This window comes from Hemitrygon akajei, chromosome 12 (assembly GCF_048418815.1).
Source record: "Hemitrygon akajei chromosome 12, sHemAka1.3, whole genome shotgun sequence".
Classification (NCBI taxonomy): Eukaryota; Metazoa; Chordata; class Chondrichthyes; order Myliobatiformes; family Dasyatidae; genus Hemitrygon; species Hemitrygon akajei.
The window spans coordinates 60,208,767-60,221,363 of record NC_133135.1 but is presented as its reverse complement, the minus strand read 5'-3'; the positions used below and the strand labels follow the sequence as shown (position 1 = coordinate 60,221,363).

General features: G+C 41.2%; 1 protein-coding gene across 2 annotated transcripts in view; it reads left to right on the top strand.

The window, feature by feature from the left end:
* Nucleotides 1-844: 844 nt before the first annotated feature.
* atg4c (autophagy related 4C, cysteine peptidase) overlaps nucleotides 845-12,597 on the top strand; it is a 78,503-nt gene continuing 66,750 nt past the window's right edge. The window contains exons 1-2 of one of the 2 annotated variants that reach the window (XM_073063212.1): nucleotides 845-988; nucleotides 7,782-7,956. The gene's annotated coding sequence lies outside the window, so the exon portion shown is untranslated. Of the gene's footprint in view, nucleotides 997-7,781; nucleotides 7,957-12,597 lie in introns of both variants that reach the window. The other variant, XM_073063211.1, reaches the window with a different exon arrangement.

Genomic DNA, 12,597 nt, shown 5'->3' with positions numbered 1-12,597 from the left:
GTACAAAACTCATGGTCTACTGGGCATCAGTGGGCTGAAGAGACACTTTCCATGTTATTGATTCCTGCTCTCCTATAAGATTACAACTGAATTCCTAAAGCACTGTAAGGTACCACCACTGTGGAGTCCACAAAATTATTTAAATTCACTGGAAGGATAAGTGGATTAATGCCCAGGTAAACATCCCCAGCATTGAGGCTCTACTAACTCTCAGTCAGCTGTACTGTGCAGACCACGTCATTGGCAGTCATGCCTGACAACAAGTTTCTTCAAGTGACACTCTATTCTGAATTCATTTGTGGATGAGATCATACAAACAGAGGAAACAATTCAAAGATAAGCTCAAAATATCCCAAAGTAACAGCAACATTCTCACTGACTCCTGGGAACATTTGACCTGGGACTCCATAAAGTGGAGATGGAGCACTTGGAAAGATATTGGGGGGCTTAGGGCCATGCAGTAGAGCACACAGAAGCCCCATTTAAATCACACAAGGTGTGCATCACATACTATTCACCCCTGTCACATTCTACAGTTGAATTCAGTATAGTGTCAATTTAAGGAGTCTGTTGTCAGGCATGCCACCTAGTGACATCGTCTGCCCTATTCACCTGCCAGTTGCTTCAGTCACCTACTTTCCCATCCAGGACAGAGTCTGTGGTTCCCACTTTGGCTTCACCAGCCTCCTGAAAACCCATGGAACTGGAGTGAAAGTAAGTAACTTTAATCTCATTGAACGCCAGAAGAAGTGAATGTCATCCAGTTGCACAAAGATTCAATATTGTTTAATGTTATTTCCTGTACACAAGTGCAAAGGCGAACAAAATCACAAACAAGAGTAAAATCTGCAGATGTTGGAAATCCAAGCCACATACAAAATGCTGGAGGAACTCAGCGTGCCAGACAGCATCTATGGAAAGGAGTACGGTTGACGTTTTGGGTTGAGACCCTTCATCAGGACTGGAGAAAAGAAGACGAGGAGTCAGAGTAAGAAGGTGGGGAGAGGGGAGGAAGAAGGTGATAGGGGAATCTGTGGGGGGGGGGAGCGCAGCTCAATTCCTCCACCTCCGCCACATCTGCTCTCAGGAAGAGGCTTTGCATTCCAGAATGGAGATGGTCCTCCTTCTTCAAGGAAAGGGACTTCCCTTCCTCTGCCATCAACCTCCATTTCACACACATCTGCCTTCACCCTATCCTCCTGCCACCCAACCAGGGATAGGGCTCCTCTTGCCCTCACCTATTACTTCATTACCCTAGGCATCCAGCACATAATTCTCCGTAACTTCCGCCATCTCCAATGGGATCCCACCACCAAACTCATTTTCACCTTCCCCCCACAAAACCACCCACTTTCTGCTTTCTGCAGGGATCACTCGCTACGTGACTCCCTTGTCCATTCATCCCCCCTCACTGATCTCCCTCCTGGCACTTATCCTTGCAAGTAAAACAAGTGCTACACCTGCCCCTACACCTCCTCCATTGTGAAAAACAATAAATACTGTGAAAATACAAAAGATAGCTTTTATGCCTACTTTGATTCTGTCCATAAAATAACATTATGTAAAGGGGGTGTGAGTGGTGCAAGTATTCCTTAAGTTGATAACCATCTCCTTAGTCTTGTTGACATTAAGGAAGAGGTTATTCGCCTGGCATCAGGCCCTAAGCTCTTCCACCGCCTCTCTGTAGGGCGTCTCATCATTGTTGGTGATGAGCCCCACCACTGTCGTGTCATTAGTGAGCTTGACAATGTGACCACCTGGGTGTTTGTACATGCAGTCATATGTGAGCAAAGTGCACAGAAATGGGCTCAGCACACAGCCCTGGGGAGGTGGGGGGTGGCACCTGTGTTGAGGGAGAACCTGTCATGCATCCTATTTGAGCTCTGTTCATTCAGAAATCCAACTCCCAATTGTGTAATGGTGTATTTAGAGAATACACCATTCTCTAAATGGAGAAGGAGTTAGTTCACCAAGTCGATGGGACTATAGTGTTGAATGCCAAACTGAAATCCAGGAACAGCATTCTGACATAAATGTCCTTGTTTTCTAGGTGTGTCAAGGCCAGGTGCTTTACAGATTCTATGGCATCTGTCAAAGCGGTACAGCCAAAATGGTGACCCACCCCACTCCCTGAGAAGTACCATATGCAAACATATGAACAGAGATTGAATTTGAAGTACTCAGTCCTTCAATCCTGCTCTGCCAGTCAATAAGTTCCATTCTGTCGTACCTGGAAATAGAAACACAGATGTAGAAAACATACAATGCAATACAGGCCATTCGGCCCACAAAACTGTGCCGAACATGTCCTTACCTGAGAAATTACCTAGGGTTACCCATAGCCCTCTAGTTTTCAGAGCTCCATATACCTGTCTAGGAGTCTCTTAAAAGACACTGTCATATCTGCCTCCACTGCTGTCGCTGGCAGCCATTCCACACACTCACCACTCTCTGCGTAAAAAACTTACCCCTGACATCTCCTCTGTACCTACTTCCAAGCACCTTAAAACTGTGCCCTCTCATGCTATCCATTTCAGCCCTGGGAAAAAGCCTCTGACTATCCACACAATCTTCCACCTTGTTTAAATCAAGAATATATGTAGCTCTGCCTTAAAAATACGCAATGACTATAAGAGAGAAAAAAAAATGACAATTTTCTCTAACTAGAGGAAATATCCTCTCCACATCCATCCTGATAAGATTTTTCACGTTATATGCTTCATTCATTCATCTTGATTAATTCCTGTGCAAATAAGCCAACCATGTCTAACCTCTCCCCATTCCAGATATTGGTCTATTAAACTTCAGTGAGCTACCTCCAAAATCTTTACATCCTTCCTTAAATACAGAAACTGACATGATATCAATAATATCTTTATAATGTGCAATATCAGTACTTTTTCATATTTTGTCATCTAATTATATTCTGTTTTGGTTTTCATTAACCTTTTCTATATGATAATGATTAATTTACAGTGCTTGTGATCTTTGTGGCCTTCTATGGCATAAAATCATAAGAAATATGTGCAGGAATAGGCCATCTGGCCCATTGAGCCTGCTCCGCCATTCAATAAGATCATGGATGATCTGGCCATGGACTCATCTCTACCTACCTGCCTTTTCTCCCTAACCTCTAATTCCCCTACTATCCAAAAATCTATCCAACCTTGTCTTAAATATTTACTGAGGTAGCTTCCACTGCTTCACTGGGCAGAGTATTCCACAGATTCGTCACCCTCCGGGAAAAGCAGTTCCTTCTCATCTCTGTCCTAAATTTACTCCCCTGAATCTGGGGCCTATGTCCCCTAGTTCTAGTCTCATCTACCAGTGGAAACAGCTTTCCTGCCTCTATCTTATTTATCCCTTTCATAATTTTATATGTTTCTATAAGATCTCCTCTCTTTCTTCTGAATTCCAGCGGGTACAGTCCCAGGTGACTCAATCTCTCCTCAAAGTCTAACCCCCTCATCTCTGGAATCAAACTGGTGAACCTCCTCTGCACCACCTCCAAAGCTAGTATATCCTTCCTCAAGTAAGGAGACCAGAACTGCATGCAGTACTCCAGATGGGGCCTCACCAGTACCCTGCACAGTTGGAGCATAACCTCCCACTCTTAAATTCAGTCCCTCTAGAAATGAAGACCAACAGTCCATTTGCCTTCTTGATAGCCTGCTGCACCTGCAAACCAACCTTTTGCAATTCATGCACAAGCACTCCCAAGTTCCACTGCATAGCAGAATGCTACAATATTTTACTATTTAAATAATATTCTGCTCTTTCAGTTTTCCTTCCAAAGTGGATGACCTCACATTTACCAACATTGTACTCCATCTGCCAGACCCTTGCCCACTCATTTAAGCTATCTATATCTCACCATATCTTCCACACAATTTGATTTTCCTCCCAATTTAGTATCATCAGCAAAACTTAGATACTCTACACTCGATCCCCTCTTCCAGATCATTAATGTATATCGTGAATAGTTGTGGGCCCAACACTGACTCTTGCAGCACACTGCTCACCACTGATTGATCCCAAATCTCTGCTTTCTATTAGTTAACCAATTCTCTATCTATGCTAATACATCGCCCCTAACTCTGTGCATCCTTATCTTACGGATAAGTCTTTTACGCGGCACCTTATCAAACAGCTTCTGGAAATCCAAGTAAATCATGGCCATCTGTTCCCTTCTATCTACTGCGCTCATTATATCCTCAAAGAACTCCAGTAAGTTTGTCAAACAGGACCTGCCTTTGCTGAATCCAAGCTACATCTGCCTGATGGATCCATTTCCTTCCAGATGCCTTGCTATTTCTTCTTAAATGATAGCTTCAAGCCTTTTCCCAACCACAGATGTTAAACTAACTGGCTGATAGTTAACTGCCTTTTGCCTACATCCTTTTTTGAACAGTGGCGTGATATTCACTGTCTTCCAATCCTCCAGGCCCTGCCCAAAGTCCAGAGAATTTTGGTAAATTATCACCAAAGCCTCTACTATAACTTCTTCCATTTTTTTCAGTATCCAGTACTCTGGGATGTATTCCATTAGGACCAGGGGGCTTACCTAACTTCAGGCCCACATGTTTGTTCAGCACTACTTCTTTAGTGATAGCTATTGTATCGAGGCCCTCACCTCCTATCTCATCCATAACATCTCTCTTTGGCATGTCCTCCACCATGAAGATCCTTTCCAGGGAACGCGCTAAGACGGTAGCGCGATATTAATACGCAGCAGCCTCTCCGGACTCTGGATTCGGAATTGCCAAACGTTATGTGGATTTTCTGGTGTAGTCTGTTTTGTCATATGCTTTTGTGATATCATTCTGGAGGAACGTTGTCTCATTTTTTAACTGCATTGCATTTGTGGTTTCTAAATGACAATAAACTGAATCTGAAATAGTCATTGAAAGCCTCTGCCATTTCCTTATTACCCAATATCAATTCCCTCTTCTTGTCCTCCAAGGGACCTATGATAACTTTAGCCACCCTTTTCCACTTTATATAATTATAAAAACTTCTGCTATCTGTTTTTAAATTTTGTGCTAATTTATTTTCATAATCTATCTTCTCTTTCTTTATTGCTTGCTTAGTGGCTCTTTGTTGCTTTTTAAAGTTTTCCCAATCTTCTAGTTTCTGACTACTCTTGGCAACATTGCATGCACGAGCTTTTAGTTTGATGCCTTCTTTTATTTTCGTAGTTATTCAAGGCTGGCTCTTCTCACCCTTACTGTCCTTGCTTTTAACTGGAATATACTTTAGTTGCACACTGTGAAAGATATCTTCAAAAGTCTTCCACTGTTCCTCAACCATCCCACCAACAGCCTGTGATCCCAGTGAACACCAGCCAAATGCTCCCTCATCCCATTGTAGTCTCCATTGCTTAGACATAATACACTGGTTTTAGATCGAACTATTACACCCTCCATTTGTATGAGAAACTTAAGCATACTGTGATCACTCTTTCCAAGAGGATCCCAAACTACAAGATCACTAATTTTACCTGTCTCATTGCACAGGATCAGATCTAAGATGGCATGTTCCCTTATAGGTTCTGTAACATGTTGTTCAAGAAATCCAACACAGATGCAGTCTATGAAGTCCTCCTAAAGACTGCCTCAACCAACCTGATTTACCCAATCTATGTGCAAGTTAAAGTCCCCCATGATATCTGCTGTTCCATTCTTACGTGCCTCAGATATTTCTCTGTTTATTGCCTGTGCCACTGTAATGTTATTATTCAGTGGCCAATAAACAACTCTCACCAGTGATATATTCCCTTTACTATTCCTAATCTCTACCCAGTTTGATTCAACATTCTGCATCTGAGATCTTTTATCATCTCTCACTATCGCTCTGATCTCATCTTGAATTAAGAGTGCTATCCCACCTCCCTTATCTTCCCACCTGTCCTTCCGTATTACCTGATATACTTGGATATTCAATTCCCAATCTTCTCCACACCATGTCTCTGTAATGACCACTAAATCATACCCTTTTTACTGATTTGTGACCTTGTTTCAAATGCTATGGACATTCAAATAAAGTGCCCTTACACTTATTGTGCCTTTTAAATCTTGTAATCTTTTACTCTTATGCACTTGACTTTTCATGATTCCACTCTTATTTTTCTCTTTTTATCTTTTGCTTTTTCTTTATCTTTATCCACATTTTTCTTTTTTACTTTATCCATACTTCTCTAATCTGTTGAACCCACCCTCCTACTATTTAGTTTAAAGCCCTATCCACAGCCCTAGTTATGTGATTCACTAGGATCCAGGTCCCATCACAGTTCAGGTGGAGCCCGTCTCATTGGTACAGCTCCCTCCTTTAATACTGGTGCCAGTTTCCCATGAACTCAAACTCACTTCTCCCACACCAATCTTCGAGCCATGCATTTAATCTTCTTGAGTCTACGTCAACTTGCACGTGGCTCAGGTAGTAATCTAGAGATTACCACCTTTTTGGTTCTGCTTTTTAATTTAATCCCTAGTTGCTCAGATTCCCTCTTTCCTTGATCTACCTATGTCGTCGGTACCCACATGGACCATGACAATTGGATCTTTCCCCTCCCACTGCAAATTCCTTTGCAGGTCAGATAAGATGTCCCGAACCCAGCACTAGGCAGGCAACAACGCCTTCAGGATGCTCTATCCATGCAACAGAGAGCTCTGTCTATTCCCCTGACTACACTATCCTCAATTACCACAACATTTCTCTTCTCTACTTCCTCTTGAACGTCTCCCTGAACTACGGTGCCAGAGTTAGGTTGCTCATCCACAAACTCAATGGCTGAGGCTCCTCCAGAACTGTCTCTTGGATCCCACTACCCACCTCACTCACGGTCACACCCACTTGACCCTCACCACAGACCAAATTTGAGGCAGCTAACCTAATGGGTGTGACTACCTCCTGAAGCAGAGAATCCAAGTAATTCTCCCCCTCCCTGATGTGGCACAGTGTTTGAAGCTCAGATTCCAGGCCATCAACTTTCTGCCCGTGTTCCTCGAGCAGCCAACACTTGCTGCAGATGTGGTCACCAGGAACCACAGTGGGGTCCACAAGCTCCCACATCTTGCAGTTACAGCACGTCGCCTTATCCTGCATCATCCTTACTTTATTTGATTAGCTGTAATTTCGTGCCTTTTTATTCAACCACTACAAAAGCCTTACTTGCTTCTTACCTGTGCCTCCTTGCCAAAGCCTCTTGAGCCCAAGCCTCAATTTGTAAATTTGGCACTGTAAATGTACAATCATTGTAAAGCTATGTAGTACTTGTTTCACTAATGAAATGCAAAATATTGTTATTAGTTTTAGTGAAATATTTAATATACTTACAATGAAGAAAATAGATCCTGGACGTGTTACGTAATCCACCTCACAATATGTGGGTTAATTATAACGTTAACTCTTTCTAAATACAGTACATAGTATAGCATAAGATCTTTTTTACCTGTTAACTCTATACAAAACTAATCCCTGTTAAGTATATGATCCATTTACAATTAATGAGTAAATATATTGCTAATCCCTGTTGAAAGGCGCATGATCCAACGACAATTTGCTCAAATTAAATCATATTACTAATCCCTGTTTGATATATACCTCGACAGTGTGTAATCTGTTTTATTTTTATTCACAATCTGAGCAATTTATGTAAAACTCTTTAGTTTCAATACGGTAAATTGCTAACCGCGGAATTTGTATGAAATTGCTAATCCCTTTTATGTCATCACTTAAAATGTACTCTATATTTCTAATACGTGCTGTATTTTTGGACACAGGCTCCGCTAAAACCGCCGCCCCGCCTCCGCTCCTCCAGCCGCCAGTCACCACTTGGTCACATGACATCCCGCTGAGCGTGCTGAGCCCTTCCGCCAATCCCGGTGGCTTAGTCGGCGGCGCCATTTTAGGGGAGGAGCGAGCACTCGGAAGCAGCAGCAGCTGATTTTGGTTCAGGTACAAACTTCTAAATGAATAAACCGTAACGTAATGGAGCAATGGAAATCGCCGGGTGAGAGAGTATGTGAAGATGGGTGATAATCGTTGCTGAAGCTGTTTAACGGTTACACGCGAACCAGCAGCTGTTGGGAATCTGGAGCCATACAAATTGCTGGAGGTCAGACACCATCTGTGGAGACAACAATGATCGTTCTTCTGCCTCCACTGATGCTGCCTGACTTGCTGAGTCCCCTAGCAGTTTTTCCCCCCATTTAACGGTTGTTCTTGTTGATGCAGGTAGCTGCTGTAGTCCAAGCGCAGCTAGTATTTAGTCACGCCGTTTTGCTCACCTTGCCAACTGCATCGCTTCTGATGACATTTTCTATTTCTAAACGATCCGATTGATGGCTTTTCTTAAGCTCTGATTTTGAGTTCAGTTGAATCCAGTTGCTTCTTCGATATTTGTATCTCTTTGGAATGAAAAACCGTTTGAAAAGTAAACTGGGTGGCAAAAAGTCTTTTTAAAACTTATTTCCAACAGTGACAATTGAAACATAACTCTTAATCGGACGTTATTATCTTACTGACAGAACCACAAAAACGGCATAAGTTTAAGTTATTGACAGGACCGGAAAAGAAGGGCACGACATTAAGCTAGGTTTTTGTCATTGTTACTGTTTTAAAAGAATCATAATATCTCACTGCAGAATTACTTCTTATGCTAAAACGGAAGGTCTTCAGATTTCAATTTTTTAAAAGAAAGTCGACATCATGTCACCAATTACCTTTTTAAATACGTCACTATTTCAAAATGATTTTCCCAAGTTTTTTTAAAAATCAAATGTCCACTGTTGTGTCAATCCCATTTGGTTTGAAATTGTATAATTTATCAATTTCCTTTGTGTATTTTAATGGGTTAGAAGATGGCACAATTTGTTCCCTAGCTACCCTTATGATGATATTATGTGGATACTCAGGTGAGAACAGTGCCTGATAATTCACAAAAGGGGGAAGTGTAAGTAATTTTCAGTTGTTGTATTTTGAAAACATCTTGCCCACATTACCTCAGCCCCAGCAGATATGGTGCAAAAGTAAAGAATTGTACAGGAAATGAAAATTCCCATAAAATAAATCTCTATTTCACTTCTTGAAAATATTCAGCCTTGCTGTTGATAGCCAGATCATTTCACAATCATCATTGTTCTTGACTTAAGATCCTTGCATGAACTTCTCAATAAAGTAGCTGTTTTAGTGCACTGAAAAAACAACTGGATTTTTCACCAGTAATCCAGAACACGGGATTTATGAACTTGAGCTTTAAGTCCAAATCCTAGTATCTTGGTTTTTCAGTTTAACTATGGGTATGGTTATTAATTTAATTTTGGTTCTTTTGTATGTACAACATTGAGTCTTGGGGGAGAGCTTGGACTTGTAAATCAGTCTAATGTTTCTGTGTTCCACCGTGATGGCAGATATGGTCCTACAGTTCTGATGAAAAAGCAATTTGATTTCTTATCTCTTTAGTCTGTAAATTGCAAAAGATCATAACCATGTTAATTGTGTAGATAAAATGAGTGTCCCTTCCAGTTGTGTTGGCTTTATATTATATCCAGATAAAATTGGATTTACTCTTGTAAGTGTTCACTCAATTATTACAGAAGTATTACAGTTAAGATAACAGCCTCTTGATATTTTACTTACAAAGTTAATGTTACCTGCATTTAAAAAAATCCCAAATTATAACATCAAAGTCCATTTTCTACAAATCAGAGATATTATGAAGTGTGTATATGTACACTTCATAGGTAGTGCCTGGGGACTGAGAATGTTGTAGTTATTCAAGGATGCTTTAAGTTGATCTTTGAGTCTTTTTAAGCTCTTTCTCCCATTGAAAGAGCTTATAATGTCTGATGTTTGGCATGCAAATGACATGGTCTGGCCAAAGTAATTGAGTATAACTAGAACTTCAATCCTGGAGATTCTGGCTTAGGAGAGGAAACAGATTTCTTTGTCCTTGTAATGACAAGAGGATTTTGCAGAAACAGCATCATTTTATTTTCCAGAGCCTTGGAAAGCTTGCAGTAATCAGTGACATTTCAGAATTATATAGAAAAAGAATAAGGATCTCACTGCCAGTCTGTAGACTGCAGGTTCTAAGGTCAGTCCTGAGTTCACAATATTCATAAACCCTTTTCTTCAATCAAAGACTCTGTTGGCACATCAAAGATGCCAGTGAATTTCACCATCCATGTTTGCTTCACTAGTGGCGTTTCCCAAGAAATGGGAAGTGTTCAATATTTTCTTGGTTCTACCTGTGAATCTTAATTTTGGGGGCAGTATATTATATAAGGGACAGGTTGATGAGGAGCCTTTCCTTATGGGTGTACAGTGTAAGGTTCATACTCACTTATTTTCAGGGAAAGTATTGATAATTTCCTTGATCTTGGATTTTGAGCATGCACAAATACAATCATTTTCTACCTATTACAATTTGGATGACCTTGGTTCGCAGTGCAATGTGCAGTTAATATTTAAAGTGGCAGTTGAAGATCTCTTGTTATTTTAACATAGAAACATAGAAGAATTACAGCACAATACAAGCCCTTCGGCCTACAGTTGTGCCAAACATGCCCTTACCTTAGAAGTTACTAGGGTTACCCATAGCCCTCTATTTTTCTAAGCTCCATGTACCTATCCAAAAGTCTCTTAAAAGACCCTATCGTATCCACCTCCACCACCGTTACTGGCAGCCCATTCCATGCACTCACCACTCTCTGCGTTTAAAAAAAAAACAACCACCTTACCCCTGACTCCCAAGCACCTTAAACCTGTGCCCTTTTGTGGCAGCCATTTCAGCCCTGGGAAAAAGCCTCTGATTATCCACATGATCAATGCCTCTCATCATCTTAAACACCTCTTTCGTGTCACCTCTCATCCTCCGTCACTCCAAGGAGAAAAGGACAAGTTCACTCAACCTGTTTTCATAAGGCATGCTCCCCAATCCAGGCAATATCCTTGTAAATCTCCTCTGCACTCTTTCTATGGTTTCCACATCCTTCCTGTAGTGAGGCAACCAGAACTGAGCACAGTACTCCAAGTGGGGTCTTACCAGGGTCCTATATAGCTGCAACATTACCTCTCGGCTCCTAAATTCAATTCCACGATTGATGAAGGCCAATACACCGTATGCCTTCTTAACAACAGAGTCAACCTGCGCAGCTGCTTTGAGCGTCCTATGGACTTGGACCTTAAGATCCCTCTGATCCTCCACACTGCCAAGAGTCTTACCATTAATACTATATTCTGCCATCATATTTAATACAAGCTTGTGAAATGAAACAAAACTATTTTTAAAAGATTTATTGTCACATTTTGCTGGAAGATTCAAAAGTAAGAGATGCTTCTGTTAACTGTAACCATTAAAAACAAAGTACTGTGCTGAACATTTATTATCAAAATATGTATACAATCTACAATCTTGAGATTTGTCTTGTTGTAGGCAGACGCAAAGCAAAGAATCACAATATAACTTGTGTAAGTAAAATCCACACACAAGACCATCAAACCTCCAATGTGTGAAAAAGAAACAAATCGTGCAAACAAATAACATAAACCACAGAGTCCCCTAAAGTGAGTCCACAGCCACGGAATCAGTTCAGTGCCATGCCAATGGTTGCAGGTTGCAACTGCGGAGTGAGTCAGCGCTGAAGTTCCTCAATCAAATTGCACAAATAGCAAAAAATAAGAAGTAAAACAAAAACACAAGGAATGTGAACTGCAGTGTCCATGTCGTGTGTTCAGTACTGAGGTGAGTGAAGCCTGTCCAGTAGCATGATGGTTGCAGGGCAACAGCTGCACCCAGACCCAGCAGCTTGGGACACAAGTCTCCTTCACCTTCCACTTGCTAACAGCAGCAAGAGGAGACTGGTCAAGCGCAGGCAGACAATGCTGAACGTCTGTCCATTTTCTGCTCTGTCCTCGACAATTTTAATCTTGCCCAATGGAGTAATGGAGCTGACCATGGTTTGTATTCTGCCTTTAGGAATTAATGCAGCATACACCCCCAGCAATTCCACCGCAAATCATCCAGGAGATCACAAAAACAGGAGATTGTTTAGTCAGTTCAAAAATGCATTCTTACAGGCTGCAAATGATTGTAGTTTTGAAGAAGTATATTTAGAAGAACGGTATCTAGTTGTTTTGTAAGCTGTCTGCAAGATGTTGTAGTTGGTCTCTGGCACCATCTTGCCAAAACAACTGATTTTGTCTTAAGAAATTATTGTTGGGAAAAGAAGTTCCACAATACAGTAGTTAAGTGGCCCACCTTGGGACTAGTACATTTTGGCCCGATTAAGCGGCTGCACCAGTTAGCCAAAGCTTCATGAAAATAGTTAATAAGGTATAAAAAAAAAGACAAACCACTGTTTCACTGAGTAATACAGTCACCCGTTTTACACTGCTGTGTTCTTTTGATTGACTGAAAGTGAATAAAATCAGTGCAGATACCTAGTGCAGATAATGGACTGCTTTCATTGTCTTCCTGCATGAAGCAGTGTCTTAATCCAAGATGGAATTTATCAAAAATCACTGCTTTTTGATTCAGCGTCTGTCAGCCCAAATACATAACATAATACAAGCACATGCAACTGATGCTATTTA